A 17,631-nucleotide genomic window follows, 5' to 3' on the forward strand; every position below is an offset into this window, starting at 1 on the left:
GTTTAAAATTTTAAATTGTACGTATTCAGAATGGATTGCACAGGTACAAAGCTGTGCAAAAAAAGCTTTCCTGCTGACCTTCATACACAAAACTAGATCCACAATCCTTCTGAAGAAGTCTGGTGACCTTTTCTGGCTCTGTCCAGCAACTGAGCAATGTGATCACTGCCCAAGAGATACCTCAGATGTTGCTTTGTCAGGCTCAAACCTTGCTGGAAGGAGTACAAACTCAAAGCAGCAAGCAAGGGAGGGAACGTCTAATCTATTGTGCTCTATTTAGCAAGACCAGAATAGTCCACAAGCACTAACACGAGCTTTGGTACTTTGCGATAACTGGCTATTATCTCACCTGCGGCAGCTGCGGGATGTCCAAAGTATCCAATTACTCAGACACGAAGGAAATGAACCTTCAGGGTGAATCATTTTGCAGAGTTAGTTGTATAGTGAACAACAATGTTCCAAGTTTCTCTCCAAGCCTGCTAATATTCAACCTTGAAACAGAATGATAGGTACATAATAAATATCTTCTTCTTCTTTGTCTTTTGACCAAAGCATCTTATGTATCTGAGGGAAAAAGAGTTACAGCCAGGCATTTTTCAAACACACTTTGGCCCATCTCTAGCTGTGTTGTCTATACTTGTCACTCCCACAACCTTGTGAATCATCCCTTTCTATACTATAACCCTTTTGTTCTATGCCATGACTTCTTTTAGTAGGGAAATGAGCCTCCTTTATTTTAAGATCCTTGAGGGAAGGCTATTTCTTGGTCCCACCATTGTCACAGGCCTGTCTAGTGAGGACATGTGAGCTGTCTTTCTCAGTGTCTTCTTCCAAGCTGTGGAACAAGAAAGGTTAGGCTAATTCCCTCTCTGTTTTCCTTCTTCCATAAAATACGCTAATATTTGATATCCTCAAATATTGCACAGATGAAATAAGTGACAGAAGAGTGTGGTGAAGATGACAGGAAAATATTAATGAGGAAGAAGCTAGGAAAAGCTGCAGCACTTTGCTTTTGCCTAAGCCTCCTTGGAAGGGCAGATTCTGTCCCCTTTTCTCCTTTCCTTCATTACTGTGTTGAGTATAAACTACTTTTGCACTATGAACTGAATTTTCAGCAATTGAAGTTAAGTGTGGACAAAAGGGGAAAGTGGGAAAAGGAGAGAGAAACTGGGGCATTCTAACAACAGCTGAAAAAGTGGAAGAATAGAGGATTAATTGTGACTGTCCCTGCCCAGTCAGGATGGTTGGAGGGTATGAATGACTTTTAGAAAGTAATTGGTTGTTCAAGAATGATCTTTAAAGGGATGTGAGTGCTACACTTTTATTGTCATTTCTACAGTTTCAAATCTCCTCCTCCTCCTCCTCCTCCTCTTCTTCTTCTTCTTTCCTGCCCTTTTTCCAGTTTGGGACTCAAGGAGACTTGCAACAGTTAAGACCAACACAGTTGAAAATTCATAACATACAAAAGTTAAAACACACTTAAACCATTATAAAATTAGAAACCATTTAAAAACACACGCTGAAATCCTGCACCACAGACCAAATTACAAATGTGCAACTAATTAAAATCTCCTGGCCCAACTCTACCAAACTAACCTTAATAGTGTGCAGTCATGCTGAACAAAGGAGGTCTGTCCTGCTGGTGGTCAGGGAGCAGGAGGAGGATGTTTCCAGCCCCTTCCTGCCAGAAAGCAAGAAGCAAGCATTAGAAGCTGGATCCCATTTGCAAAGCCATGGCACAGCTTCCTTAATATGGTCACCAGCTGAAGAGACCTCCATTGCTTGATGTGGCTACTGACTGTCAAAGTAGGTTTGGAGGGTTATTTATGATATGCACAATTATGAATACATAATCTTAGTGAGTAAAGAGCAGTAACTGTGACAAAGCCATAACTGCAATACAGAATATCAGCTATAGACTATTAAACAACAACAAAAACAACAAATAAAAGTCTAGCACATATTACAAGACCCTTTTCTCCTTTAAAAAAAATCAGTTCTCAAATGCGTGTGGAATAAAAAAAGTCTTTACCTGTCTGTGGAAAGATAGTATGAAGGATGCCAGCCTAGTCTCCCTGGGAATGGAATCCCAAAATCTGGGAGCAGCCATCTGGCAGAAGTGTTTTCATTGTGTATTCCTGCACAGCAGGGAGTTGGACTGGATGGCCCTTGGGGTCTACTCCAGCTCTATGATTCTATGATTCCTGTGTTTCCACTACATGTACCTATGAGAGTGATAGGACAGAGACAAAGGCCTCTCCAGAAGATCTCAAACATGGGCTGATTTGTATGGGAGAATCAGTCCTTTGAATAACCTGGGCTTGAGCTGCATAAAAGGAAAGTATGCCAAACAACATGTATTTGCCAATGTCAAAATTCAGGGAAAAGGTTGTGAGTGATGTAGGGCAACCACTGAGTGACTGCAAGAGTGCAGTTTTACATTATGCAAGCCTGATGTAGGATCTCTTTGAATTCAGACTGGAAGTGCATTGGCAGCCTTGGGAGTGGAGATAGTGTGGCTGTTTTCCTTCTGTCTCTCTATATTTTAATGTGAGCTATAGTAATAGTGCTCTAGGAGCCGCATATTCCGGTGCAGCTGTCTCTCTGAGCCATCCATCCCTGCTGCATCTCTGCTGCTCCTGCTGGCTATGAGATTCCATTGCATGCATGGCTTAGCCAGCTCAAGCCAAGGGATGGGGTGTGGGGGACAGGGAGGTTACCTCACTTGACCTTCAAATCCTTCCCTTTGCAATTTGTAAAGAGAAAAGTATGACATGGAAGCCAAAGAGATAAAAACAAATACAAGCCAAGGTGGCAGGAGGAGAGCAGGAGAATGGGGAGGAAAATTGTCTGGTGCAGAGAGCACATGCTTTGCCTTTTGTAGGGATGCCACTGGAGAAAGTCCCTCATAAAGCTGCACAACGGCACTTCTCCGCGTGGCTGGTGGAGTTCAGCAGGCGTTCTGGCGACCCCTTGGCATCCCTTCTTCCTTTTGGCAGAGGGAAGTCAATAAAATCAGTTCAAGGCTTAGCAATCCTCAACAAAAGGGGGAGAGAGGGGAGGGAAAGGGCAGGGGGTGGTTGAATTGGCTTGTAAAAGTGCTGGAACCCATCCAGCTCTCTGAGAAGCAGAAAAGAAACTTGGAGGTGCCAAGTGTTGAGTAGAGAGGGTCACTTGTGAGCAAAGTTGTTGGAGAGTCATCCGCTCAGCTTCCACGTGTGCCAGCTCCAACACTTATCTTACAGTGGGAAGGCTGTGTGTGTATGTGTGTGTGAGAGAGAGAGTGTGTAAGAGATTGGCAGGTTCTTGTGCCCATGGAAGTGGGAGAATGAAGAGAGGAATGGATAGAGGAGGAGGTTGATTTGGAAGTATGCCAAGCTCCATGGGCACTTTGCCACAAAAGGTTTTCTGCAAGTCCTCTGCCTTCAGCATTTGATCTTCTTGCCTTCCTCCTCCTCCTCTTCCTCTTCCTCTTCCTCTTCACACACAGGCCCAGGCCCAAGAGAAACTCCCTGAAAAGAATTTGACAGTCTGAATAACATTCGATGGCTTAGTTTGTTGTCTTCCTCTGACTTGTTGCCAACCAGGCAAGTTTGAGGATGGCGGGAAGAAAGACTTCATTAGGCAAGGAATACCACTGTCATTGGGTGTCTCTTGTTTTCCTTTTTACCTGAAGTACTTGAGAAGAAATGGAAACAGCATGGAACCTTTCAGGAGGGCTGAAAGGATGCCCCAGCAGAAGAAATACTGCCTCTAAGAGATGTAACACATTGAAAACAATAACAACATCCTGGAGTGAAAGGGAATAGAACAGAGAGGAGTGCAAGTATTTGTTTTAGTCAAAACTGGGGCCTTACACATACAGACACAGGTTGTCTTTCTGAATCCAGTGAAGAAACCACCCAATTCACCTAAATCAAGAGCATCATGTCCAGCACCTGGTGTCATTGCTAGATATCTGTTCTTGTTCTTATATAACCCTGGTCTCCAGAGTCATGACCCAACATCAAACCACTATGCCACACTGTCTCTCTTTATATGCCTTTAAGTTTACTCCAATTTATGGTGATCCTCTCCTGGTTTTGGGGTTTTTTTTACATGTTTTATTCAAGGCAAGCCTTCTTCAGAGAATGCAGGAGTTTGACTTGCCCAAGATCACCCAATGGCTATCTACAGCTGGGTGGGAATTCAAATCCTTGTGTCTCAGAATCAGAGTCCAACACTCAAACCACTACACCATGCTGTTTCTATCATTCACCTTCCTGCTGAAAACAGTTGTAGGTTAAGAGTGAAGAAAGCATGGCCCTATAGGCCACCTAAACCTCCAGAGTCTCACGGCAGATCTACATAGGACAGAATACTCCAGCCTGCTCCCAGAGTATACTTGTCCCAAAGCTGTCCTAAATTCCCAACATTATGTGTGCATTCAGGGGCAATGTCAGGCACCTGTTTACATGTACATCCTGCTGTGTTGCCCACCACTGCTGCCACCACTGATGTTGGCATGGGTCATACCCTCTGAGTTTGAAAATAAGGCGTTCAGCATCAATCACCTCATTGTGACCTCAATGGGAGTATTCTGCACCAGCAGCAATGGCAGGGGGCAAGACAGCAAGAGTGCTCTGGATTTTCGACATGGAACTGCCCTTTGCATGTAGAGACAGTTTGCACTCAAACCATGTCTTTGACCTGGTTTGTGTAGACAAGGCAATACAAGGGTGGGAGGATGTTGATGTAAATACCCCATGTAGACATATCCTCAGTTTTGTGACCCCAGAGCCCCCTTGCAATTCCATAAAGCTCTGCTTTCAAACTGGCCATTTTGAGGTAGTTTTTCTGACCACCTCAAAATGCCAGAAAACTATCTACAAATGTGGTGGTTTAGCTTCTGCCTCCTGAACCACACCATCCTGCCCCATGCCAGTTTTCAGATGAAATCTGCCAGAAAATACCAACTATGGGAAGGAGGCAGAGGTGAAAACTGCCCCCTAGGCACCATGCAGTTGTCCATTCCTGTTGCATTTGGAGAAAGCAGTAAGTAAGAGGATGGTCAATGCAAGACTGGTTGGGTTAATGATGACAAGCAGTCAAAATCCTGCACCCAAGGAGCCCAAATGTAGCCCTGGAAATGTCACAGAAATTCCCTTAAAGTAAAATTTAGACTTCCGCTTTGGATTAAATACATGAGGAATTTTAAGCAGAACAGGACTATTTTTAGCTAACGGTATTTGTGAAATCTGCCCCGTATTTTTTCTGAAGGCATAAAATACCAAGGCTGAAATTTTGTTTAGTATATAAAGCTTTGCTGGTGTACATCTGTTGGGCTTTCCTTTCTGCCCCTTTGTACAACCTTAGCTCAGGACACCAATGTGCACTCTCCTAGCAAATTAGCAGGTTGTCAAACATTTCACAGATTAAAACAAGGATATGTGTGACCAAGTAACATCACAATGTGGTCAAGATAGCAAAAATCATGAATGAGAAAGAACACGCAAGTAATGAGAAGCTGCAGCAGTTTGCTTTGCCTGAAATGTCTGGGAAGGGTATGATTCTCACTCTATCTCTCCTCTTCCCCTGCTGAGCTGTTATTGTTTTTGTTAGCTGCTTTCAAGACAACCTTGACACATGGCAACCCTGTGAGTGAGATGTCTCCAAGCCACCCTGTCCTTTACCTCCCTTGCCCAGGTGCTGTAGGCTCAGGCCCATGGTCTCCCTGATTGAGTCTATCCATCTGGCATGAGGTCTTCCTCTCTTTCTACTTCCCTCCACTTTCCCCAGCCTCATTGTCTTTTCTAATGAGTCATGCCTTTTCATGATATGACCAAAGTATGACAGCCTCAATTTAGTCATCTTGAGTTCCAGGGAGAGTTCTGGCTTGATTTATTTTAGGACACATTTGTTCATCTATTTAGCTGTCCATGGTATCCTCAGTACTCTTCTCCAGCACCACATCTCAAATGAACTGATTTTCTTCCTGTTTGCTTTCTTCACTATCTGGCTCTCAGAGCCATACATAGTAATAGTGAATGCAATGGCTTGAACAATTCTAACTTTAGTGTTCAGCTGTATATCTTTACATTTTAGGATTTTGTCTAGTTCTTTCACAGCTGCCCTTCCAATTCACAATCTTCTTCTGTGATCTCCCTTCTGATCAGTGTTTGATCCAAGGTTTGGGAAATCTTTAACTATTTGATTTCCTCGTTACATATGTTGGATTTATGTAAATCTTCTATGGTCATTATTTTTATTTTCTTTAAAGTTTACCATTAGGCTTGCCTTTGCACTTTCTTCTTTGACTTTCTTTAGTGATTGTTCCAAGTCTGTCATGTTTTCTGTTAGTAGTATGGTGTTGTCTGCATATCTTAGGCTGTTGGTATTCCTTCCTCCTGTGTTAACTTCTGCTCTTTGTATGATATGTACTGCATACAAGTTGAACAGATAGGGTAAAAGGATACAGCCTTGCCTGACCCCTTTGCCAGTTCAGAACCATTCTGTTTTTCCATGTTTTGTCCTGATTGATAGTAACCTCTTGTCGTAAGTGCAAATTCCTCATCAGGACTATCAGATGTAGTGGCACTCCCATTTCTTTAAGAGCATTCCATAGCTTTTTGTGATCTATGCAATCAAAGGCCTTGCTACAGTCTTTAAAGCACATGCTAATTTCCTTCTGGATTTCTTTGGCTTACTCCATTATCCATCATATGTTTATGATGTGATCCCTAGTGCCTCTTCCTTTCCTGAACCTCACTTGAACATCTGGTAATTCTGCTGAGTTAATGGAGTACCAACTACTTTTGCACTTTGAACTCAGTTTGTCAGAAATTAAGTAAGCAAAGGACAAAAGCAGAAAGTGGGAGGAGGAAAGAGAAACTCAGATATTTTAAAAGACAACAAAAAAAGCTGCTGACAATAGACTGTTCCTGACAAATGGGACTGTCTCTGCCAAATCAGAATAACTGGAGGGTATGAATTAGTAAGTGAGGGTTGGGCAGTTCTCAGTGACAAAAAAGAGCCATTTCCTTCCCATATTCAGAGCCAGTTCTTTTGAGTTCTGGAATGTTAACACCTCTCCCCCCCCCCCCATCCAAAGACTCATGCCATACTGGCCATTGACTGCCCATGACAGATTGCCCCAGTACCTCAAGTTGAGATTGTGTGTTTGTATGGTTTTTTTGGAGAAGCGGGCAATTGTCCAAGGAGGTACTGGATACCTCCTTCTGCAACAACCAAGGACTTTATCACACTAAGCTTCAAAAGTGGATTTAGAGTAAGATAGCAGCATCTGTGGAGAGCCAGTGTGGTGTAGTGGTTTGAGTGTTGGACCATGACTCTGGAGAGCTGGGTATCTCCACTTAGCCATGAAACCCACTGGGTGACCTTAGGCAAGTCACACTCTCTGAGCCTCAGAGGATGGCAATGGCAAATCCACTCTAAAGAAACTTCCAAGGAAACCCTGTTATAGTTGGAAATGACTTGAAGGCACACAACACACATGTAGCTGCAGCATCTGTGGCTGTACCTTGTCACATAACATTCTTTCTGTCTAGTAGCCAACCAATGCTGGAGTGCTTCTTTTCATTGATGGGCAAAACCTGTCAATTCCCCCCAGTTATGCTGCTTTTCCACTATTGAAAGAGTGTGACAAGTACCTCCTGAAGTAGTTCTGATATGTCTGCAGTCATGTGGTATGAGTGAGCAAGATGATGCTCCTCTCCCCTACTCCCCACTCCCCTTCACTATTCCCTGTTTTCCTTTCCTTTTCTGTTTTTTAGCTAATGGATTGCCATGATCATGCAATTGTGCTAAGAATAAAAAATTTAAAATACAGAATGAAAGTCATGCCAGGAAGGGGTTTGGGGCAGGGACTTGGGGCTATGGAGGCTGGCCTGAGGAAGGCAGAGGCCCAAACAGAAGAAGCATCATTGCACTTTTGAAATGCAATGACTGTCCCCAAGCTTGTATAAACTAATGCAATTTTTGTACATATAAGTCTGGTGTGATATAACTCTTAAAAGGTAGGTAGCTTGGCATGACATCAACTGAATTCCAGCCAATGTGTATAACAAAATAAATGATGGCGTTTTGATAAAATTTGTGAGGTTTTGTCAAATTTTGAGGTGGGCATACTAGATCCAACCTCAAGCAAATGTAGAGGTTCCCCCATTCATGTAAATATATCTGATACATTTGGAAGGCACTGAATTTCTCAGTGGAAATGCATTCTCATTTTGTGGTAAGGGCAACCAAAGCCTCAGACTGATGCTTTAAAATAGTGAGGTATTGGTCTATCCAAATTGTCCAATGAGCTCTGATAAAATGTGCCCTTTGTGTTATGTCTTGGTCTAGCAAACAAGCTAGAGAACAAGAATATTCTTTAGAGAAATAATCTTGAATAAGCTGTTTGGGCTGCTATGTGGAAAGAGATAGCAGGCAACATTCTTCGCTCCTGGAGATATTTTTCAAAAAATCAAACCATGTCAGGCAATTCACGTGGATCAATAAATAATTATTTCTGAGTACAGTTTGAAGAATTATCTCTCCTTTTCATCTTTTTTCCCCACTTTCTGGTGCTGCTCCTTTCCCTCGCCCCACACTTTCCATTTTGTATACAACAGAGTACATTCCTATTTTAACAGAGAATGTGCATGAAAGAGACAGGCTGCATCCGTACTGCAAAAATAATACAGTTTGACACCATGGCTCAATAATTTTGTGTAATTTTGTGAGAAATTTAGCCATCTCTGTCAGAGAGCTCTGGTGTCACAACAGTCTACAAATCCCAGGATTCCATAGGATGGAGCCATAGCAGTTAAAGCGGTGTCAAATTGTATTAATTCTGCAATTCAGATGCAGCCGGGGGGGGGGGGGGGACTGAATTCTGTAACTGATATTAATTTTGAGAAGCAGGGATTGGGAAGTTACTTTAAAAAGTAATCATTTACAGCTACCATTTGGTGCTCCCCCCAAAGTCTATGATAGTTACGATCATAGTTACCATGGACTGCCAAAGAGACCAACAAATGAGTATTAGAACAATCAAGCCTGAACTCTCCATAAAAGTCAAGATGACTGAAATGAGACTGAGGTAGTTTGGACATATTAGGAGAAGACATGTCTCACTAGAAAAGACAATTATCCATGGTAAGGTAGAAGGAAGTCAGACCGAAGACCCCATTACAGGTAGATAGACTCAATGAAGGAAGTCAATACTATACTAATGCAACTGAGTGTACAAGTCCTGACAAGGGCTGTTGATAACAAGGTCACTTTGAGGTCTCTCATTCATAGGGTCACCATAAGTCAAAGTTAACTTGATGGCTATTAAGAAGAAGAAGAAGTGTAGTTACGAGTATAAAATAACTCTTGTCTTTCCAATTATTCAAAAGTAACCCAAGTATTGTATATACTCATAGACTCATAGAATCGTAGAGGTGGAAGAGACCACAGGGGCCATCAGGTCCAACCCCATTCTGCCATGCAGGAAAGCTCAATCAAAGCATCCCCGACAGATGGCCATCCAGCCTCTGTTTAAAGACGTCTAAGGAAGGAGACTCCACTACCCTCCGAGGGAGTGTGTTCCACTGTCAAACAGCCCTTACTGTCAGGAAGTTCTTCCTAATGTTGAGGTAGAATCTCTTTTCCCGTAGCTTGCATCCATGGTTCCGGATCCTAGTCTCTGGAGCAGCAGAAAACAAGCTTGCTCCCTCCTGAATATGACATCTCTTCAAATATTTAAACAGGGCTATCATATCACCTCTTAACCTTCTCTTCTCCAGGATAAACATCCCCAGCTCCCTCAGGCGTTCCTCATAGGGCATGGTTTCCAGACCCTTCACCATTTTTGTCGCCCTCCTTTGGATACGCTCCAGTTTCTCAATGTCCTTTTTGAATTGTGGTGCCCAGAACTGGACACAATATTCCAGGTGGGGCCTGACCAAAGCAGAATACAATGGCACTATTACTTCTCTTGATCTAGACCAGGGATAGGCAATCTTTTTGAGCCGGGGGCCGGGTTGCTGTCCCTCAGACAACTGGGGGGCTGAAGCCAATAAATAAATAAATAAATAAATAAATAAATAAATAAATAAATAATATAGGACAACATTTTCAAATGTAGGACACATTTTTAAAAATGGAGGACATGTGAAAAAATTGATGATTTTTAAAAAATGTTAATATAAATGGATATACTTAGGCATGATCAAAATGGAGGACATTTGGGCCTCAGAAGCTGGCTGATATCAATGTCACCATCACCATCACCATCATTGTTAAAGCAGACCTTTTAGCATTAAAAGCACTGAAAATACACAGAAATGCACTTTGGAAAGTCACACTGTCTCACCTTCAGAAAGAGTGAGTGCATGTCTCAGAAACTGACTGATCTCATCATCACCATCACCATCATCATTGTTAAAACAGAGCAGACCTGTACAAATGGAAGGGAAATCCTCCCCCTCCTCCTGCTACTCTTCTTCTTCTTCTTCCTCCTCCTCCTCCTGCTCCTTTCCTCCTCCCTCCTCCTCCTCCTCCTCTTTCTTTCTTTCTTTCTTTCCTTCCTTCCTTCCTTCCTCCCTCCTCCTCTTCCCCCACCCCGTTCCTTCCCTCCTCGAGGCTGTCTGGCAACCGCGGGTAGGGAAGGATGAGGACGACCCCCACCCTCCCTCCCTTCCCTGCTCGCAGCTGCCTGGCAGCCGTGGGTAGGAAAAGATGGGAAGGAGGAGGACGACCCCCACCCCCTTCCTTCCCTGCCCGGAGGGGAACAAGAAGGGCGAAGGAGCCTCGCTGAAGCGAGGCTCCTTGGCCCTGCCTGTCCGCCGGAGGAGGGGGCCAGGCAGGGCGAAGGAGCCTCGCTGAAGCGGGACTCCTTGGCCCTGCCTGTCCACCGGCGGAGGGGAACAGGCAGGGTGAAGGAGCCTCGCTGAAGCGGGGCGCCTTGGCCCTGCCTGTCCACCGGCGGAGGGGGCCAGGCAGGGCAAAGGAGCCTCGCTGAAGTGGGGCTCCTTGGCCCTGCCTGTCTGCCGGTGGAGGGCTGCTCGCGTGAGAGGCCAAAGGCCCTGCGCGAGAGGACCGGTCCTGCCGCCGGCGCGGGGCCTTTGGCCTTTTGCGCGAGCGGCCTTTGGCCCCGCGCCAGCGGCAATCGGCGGCAGGACTGGGCTCGGGCCGGTCCCAAGGCCTCACGGGGCCGGATCCGGCCCGTGAGCCAGGGGTTGCCAACCTCTGATCTAGACACTATACTTTTATTGATGCAACCTAAAATTGCATTTGACTTTTTAGCTGCCGCATCGCACTGTTGACTCATGTTCAACTTGTGGTCTACTTGGACTCCTAAATCCCTTTCACATGTAGTCTCATTCAGCCAGGTGCCCCCCATCCTATAACTGTGTATTTTATTTTTCCACCCTAAGTGCAGTACCTTACATTTCTCTGTGTTGAATTTCATTTTGGTAGTTTTGGCCCAGCTTTCAAGTCTATTCAGGTCATTTTGAATGTTGATCCTGTCCTCTGGGGTATTAGCTATTCCTCCTAGTTTGGTGTCATCTGCAAATTTGATAAGTATGCTCCCAATTCTGTCATCCAGGTCATTGATAAAGATGTTGAATAACACTGGGCCCAGGACAGGCCCTGTGGGACCCCACTGGTCACTTCTCTCCAAGATGAAAAGGCGCCATCGCTGAGCACCCTTTGGCCGGTCAACCAGTTACAAATCCATGTAACAGTTACCTTGTCTAGCCCACATTTTACAAGCTTGTTTTCAAAAATGTCATGGGAAACCTTGTCAAATGCCTTACTGAAATACTATATCCATAGCATTCCCTTCATATACTATATCCATAGCATTCCCTTCATCTACCAAGCTGGTAATTTTATCAAAAAAAGAGATTAGATTTGTCTGGCATGATTTGTTTCTCTGAAACTCATGTTGACTTTTTGTGATTAGGGCATTGCCTTCTAGATGTTCACAGACTCTTTGTTTAATGATCTGCTCTAGAATCTTTCCTGGTATTGATGTCAGACTAATTGTTGGGATCCTCTTTTTTCCCCTTTTTGAAGATGGGGACAAGGTTTGCCCTCCTCCAGTCTTGTCCGGGAAAGTAGCCAAAGGGCTGATAAGGCAGCTAGTTCTCAAACAAACAAACCCCCTCCCAGCACAGCAAAGTCAGTGTAAGCTACACAGTCCTGGAGATTGACAGTAGTTCTACCAAAAGGGATTACCAAGAGAATTGTCAGACGGTCCGAGGTTCAGGGCAACAGATAGGCAGGTCGATAAAGCAGTCCAAGGTCAAGGTTTCCGGGTAGTCAAGACAAGAAGCCAAAGGAGCCAGAGACAGAGTCTTTCCTCTAAAAGAGTCAGATATCCACTGGCAAAGAACCACACATGCTCCAGGTGCTTAAGAAGGCAAGGAGCCGGCCTTCAGCTGTGTCTGATTACGAACACGCTTCTGATAAAGCCTCCGAGATCTTCGAAGGCCCTCTCTTTCTGCTCGACGCTCCTTGAAGGTAGTCACACTGCCCAGATCCTCCTCCATGTCTACAGCCTCGGCACCAGGCAAACTTGACTGCTGAACCTCTGGAGGGGCCATAGGCTCTGCTCCAGCAGAACTAGGGCCAGCCTCTGGCTCCTCCATTACAGGTTCAAGCCCCAGGGGCTCTGGCTCCTCCATTACAGGTTCAGGTCCCAGGGGCTCTAGCTAATCCTCTGAGTCCTCCAAGCTGTCCTCCAGGCTGGGCATGACAAGTCTGCTGGGATTTCTCCTGTTTTCCAGGAGTTTTCAAAGTTTATTGCCAATGGCTCCGATATTACATTTGCCAGTTCTTTTTATACCCTTGGATGGAGTTCATCTGGTCCTGGAGACTTAAATTCATTTAGATTAACAAGGTACTCCTGTACTATCTCTTTACTTATTCTGTGCTGAAATTCCCCCATTCTGTCCTCTGCTCCACTATCCACAGGTTGAGCACCCTTTTCCTTTTCTGAGAAGACTGAGGCAAAGAAAGTGTTGAATAATTCTGCCTTTTCTCTGTCTTCTGTTAGCATTTTGCCATCTTCTGCATGCAGTGGCCCTACCATTTCCTTCTTCTTACTTTTGCTGCGGACATATCCAAAAAAGCCCTTTTTATTGTTTTTAACCTCTCTAGCAAGCCTGAGTTCATTACAGAGGTGTATACGTCTAGAAATTTAGGTCAAAAAATTGACCCAAAAAACCTAGATCAACTTATCCATAGGGCAATGTAGATACTGTACTTAACTCTAATTTTAAAAAGAAACCATCCCCTGATGAAAGGCTAGAGTGTCATCAGCCTTGGAATCACTGAACCCCCTCTATTTTCTCATCCATCCAGCCTTTAGCATGAGCACAAGCAGTTATGCCTACTAGAAGTTTGTAAGTTCTTTGGCATTGTTTTCCTTTGTGTCATCCGTTCCATCCTTTATTAGATGCCCATAACTTTTACCCTCGATTTATATCAAAATCCACAATTTTGATTACCAAACCTGCCCTCAACGTATACATGAGGTTGACTTATAGTTGAGTATATACAATAGTCAGCTTTTTATTACATTTCCCAAAAAAGATCTGGATCCTACAAGTGACTGTACTTTAGTCCAAAACACATTTCCCTTCTATCCACCTCTTCTTCACCACAACAGAGCATGAGGCAGAAGGCCATGAGGCATGGGTCAGGTGGTATTCCAGTTATATGGGCAATACATATTTAACTATTCATGTAATTGAAAAACTACTGTTATGCAGGAAAAGAAGTAATGGCCCTTGTTAAGTCTTCCTTCTTTACTGGAAAAAGAAGCCATTATTTCATTATTTCTAACTACCCCCTTCACTAGTTTGCTAGGTGTGGGCAGGGGTCCATCTTGCAAGGAAACAGACTCCTCCGCTAATGGTCTTCCCCCCATGCACAACAAACTTACTTAGGCATGTATGGTACAACGGTACCTTTAATAAGAAAATAACTTTGTGTCCAGAAGATAATAACTCAAAACATTAAGTCCTGTCTTCAAGTCAGCCTTCCCAAGGTACCACTGAGGCAGGGCTCGTCTCCCAAAACTTCCCTTCTGGACTCCACCAATCGTCCTCCAAGACTTGAAGATCTCTGGTTGTCCACTCCCCAGAGTCAGCAAAAGTCCAGGCTCCCTCCTCTCAAGGGTTCCGCTGCTTCCCCTCCTCTTGGGGCCTCGGCCCTTGCCAATGGGCCCTTCTTGGAAGAGGTACCTGGACTCCATCCCTCTCTAGACTTCTTAAACCCTGTTCTTTTCCTTGTCCGGCCGCTGCTGCCCGACCAGCTCTTCTGCATCCCTGCACGCCTCAGCCCTTCTCCTTTTATACCCCTTCCAGCTCCTCCTCTTTCCTCCACTGGCTCCACCTCTGGGCTAACTTCCTCCTTCCCCTCAACCTCCACCACCTGGCTGCCCTTAGCCCCCTCAGCTCTCTCCACCTGGGTGAGTACCTCACTACACTAGGGAAACTAAGACTAAGTAAAATAACATTCTGAAGATGCCAGCCACAGATGCTGGCGAAACGTCAGGAATAAACTCTTCTAGAACATGACCACATAGCCCCAAAAACCCACAAAAAACTATGGATGCTGGCCATGAAAGCCTTTGACTTCACATTAAAATAACAACTTGTTTGATGGACATCTGAACAAAATTGCCATAGATAGGATCACAGTAGTACTTTTACAGAAAACAATCCTGCTTGAAATGTGCCCAACAGTCCAGTGATACCTCTCTTATTTCTAGACTCTCGGATAGCATCTGAAACATTGATGGTCCAAAATTCCATCAGTGTCATATCTAGTAGGTAGGCTGTGAAGCCAATATATTACCAACAACAACAACTCCTCATAGGCCACTGAAATAAATGTGTGATCTCCAATAGATTAGGGACCATCAATGAGAAATACATATAATATTCACAAATGATTAGAGGGGAGAAACCCAACTTTTTATTCAAACCAGCCTTTGGCAGTTACTATATATACTATGTTTAGAAGTTTTAGTCAAAATATTGACCCCAAAAAACTGCCTTATCCATGGGTCAATGTACTTTAACTCTCATTTTAAAAGGAACCATGTCCTGGTGAAAGGCAAGAAACACTGATGACCTTCTATTCTAACAAGAAGGGAGGACAACACTAGGTAAACTGTGAAAACAATTGTAATGAATACAACAAAGACGTATTGTTACTATCTATCTATCTATCTATCTATCTATCTATCTATCTATCTCTCTCTCTCTGTGTGTGTGTGTGTGTATAATCAATACTAAATCCAACAGTGGTAAAAAGGCTTGAAGCAACATTCAACAAAAAGCTGGCTGTAGGAAATAACTCTTCTGAATCTTTTTGAATATAAACAATAGTCCCAAAAATATTTCACAGTTTACCTAGTGTTGCCCTCTCTTCTTGTTAGTTATACTGTAAGCCTTCTGCTTGTTTTGGTTTGCTGACCTTCTATTTTCTCATCCATCCAACCTTTAGGGTGAGCACAAACAATTATGGCTGCTGGAATTTTGTAAGTGGAATTTTACTTTCCTTTGCTTCATCCTTTAGATTCTTTGTTACATGCCCCTAAGTTTTACCCTCAACTTATCCATGGGTCATATCAAAGTCCATAATTTTGGCCCCCAAAACTGCCCTCGACTTATACATAAGTTCAGCTTATAGTCAAGTATAAGTGGTATGTCATCCCATTTCTTTTTATTCATGTATTTGAATTGTGTTTTAAATCATTTTACAGCTGCTTTTAATTGTGTTCCATTACATTTTATATGTATAAGTCCGATTTTGGAAAGGTGAGGGGGGGAAAGGTGAGGCATTAATGAATGAAACAGAATGACATTGCTTTCTCTTTCCCAGAAAGTACATTTCTATTTCACTCATATTTCTCCATGCATTCTTTCCATCAGGGAATGCACACTTGCGACAAGATTTTAGTCAATAAACATCAGAGGCTCAGTGGCCCCAAAAGACTCCAGAGAAAAGACTTCTTCTTCTGACCCCTCCTTTCCCGAAAGACACAGCTGTGCAGGGAAAAGGGGGAAGCCAAGGCCTGAGTGACAAGGACTACATTTCAGATGGATGGATGGATCTTTTGCAGAGGTAAAGAGATACTGCATCTAAGACACTTCATTTGGACACTTTGGGATGCTTGCCAGCCAGGGACACTGTCTCCTCTGAGGCCAAACAAAGTTTGGCAACATGTACCTTGTTTGTTAAATGCTTTGCAAATAAAAACACTCTCTCCTCTGGCCTGATGTAGACTATTCTCCATTCACTACGCACAAGCTCATGCACTGTCATTATACATGGTTTGGTTTTATTCCATGCCCTCCATCATTTCACAGATGAAAACCAGAGTACTAGTGACCAAGCAACATTAGATTGTAGTCAAGATGGCAAAAGTTATTAGTGAGGAAGAAAACATAAGCTAGGGCTGCAGCCACACTGCAAAACTAATGCAGTTTGGCACCACTTTAACTATCATGGATTCTTCCTATGGAACTCTGGGATGGGTAGTCTGTTGTGACACCAGCACTCTCTGACAGAGAAGGCTAAATAGCTCACAAAACTACAAATCCCAGAATTCCATAGCCTTGACTTATATGTTAAACTGCATTAATTCTGCAGTATGGCAGCAGCCTAGGTGAGTCTGCTGTCATAGCCTGCTTCCAGAAGCCAGGCATGTCCTCTGAGTCTGAAGAAGAAGCTGAGATGCCAGGACTGCAGCCACTCTAGCAACATCTGGAGGTAAGTCTGCAGCCAATACCAGGACCAGGTTCCCAGGAACAAAGTTTCACTCCACCTGCGCCAGATTTACCAATTACTACTACCACAGAGAGACACCAGGAAAAAGAGGAGAAAAAGAGGCAACAGGATTCTTTGAGATTAAGTAAGGAGCATGCCACTAACAGTGAGCATCTGCAAGACTCAGGCGAGTTATAAATATCCCAGTACCTCCCTCAGTCCGGTATGGTTGGCAACCATCCTTCATGCTTGGGAGACATCTTGCTATTGCTTTCAACCTTGATGGATAGCCTGTTGCCAGGAACTCTGGTTGGACCTGAATTACTCTTTGGATTTTCCCTTTGAATCTGCTGTACTGGAGTGACTCATGATAAAACTGGACTTGATTATACAAATGTCTTGGTGAAGTGCTTGAAATGCTGAAACTCTAGACTGAGGGTTTGGCTAGTTTTCCAAAGGCAAAATATGGCATTTGCAGCAGTTTTCTTTTCCCTTGGTCTACAGGGAAGAGCAATAGTCCAAGCTTCCTACACACTTTCTCTTGTTAAGTTAATTGATTGCAAACCACATTTGCACTTGTACTCGGTTTCCAGCAAGTAAAGTAAGCTGAGGACAAAGGGGAAAAGTGAGTGGGGAAGAGAGAAACTAGGAGGTTATAAAAGCAGTTGGAAAAGTGGAACAGATTAATCAGGACTGTCCCTGCCAAGTCAGAACAGTTGGAGAGTATGTTATTATTCTATCAAGGATGATAGTCTGGTTGTTAACAGGCCAAGGGCAGGATTCTTGACAGCTGATGCCCTATGATTGGGAATTTTGCTATTTCTGCTAGATTTCAGTTCAGTGGTAAAAGCCAGCTAAGGCTAGTAC

This window comes from Sceloporus occidentalis, unplaced genomic scaffold (assembly GCF_023333645.1).
Source record: "Sceloporus occidentalis isolate IW3139 unplaced genomic scaffold, rSceOcc1.0.p SCAF_3, whole genome shotgun sequence".
Lineage (NCBI taxonomy): Eukaryota > Metazoa > Chordata > Lepidosauria > Squamata > Phrynosomatidae > Sceloporus > Sceloporus occidentalis.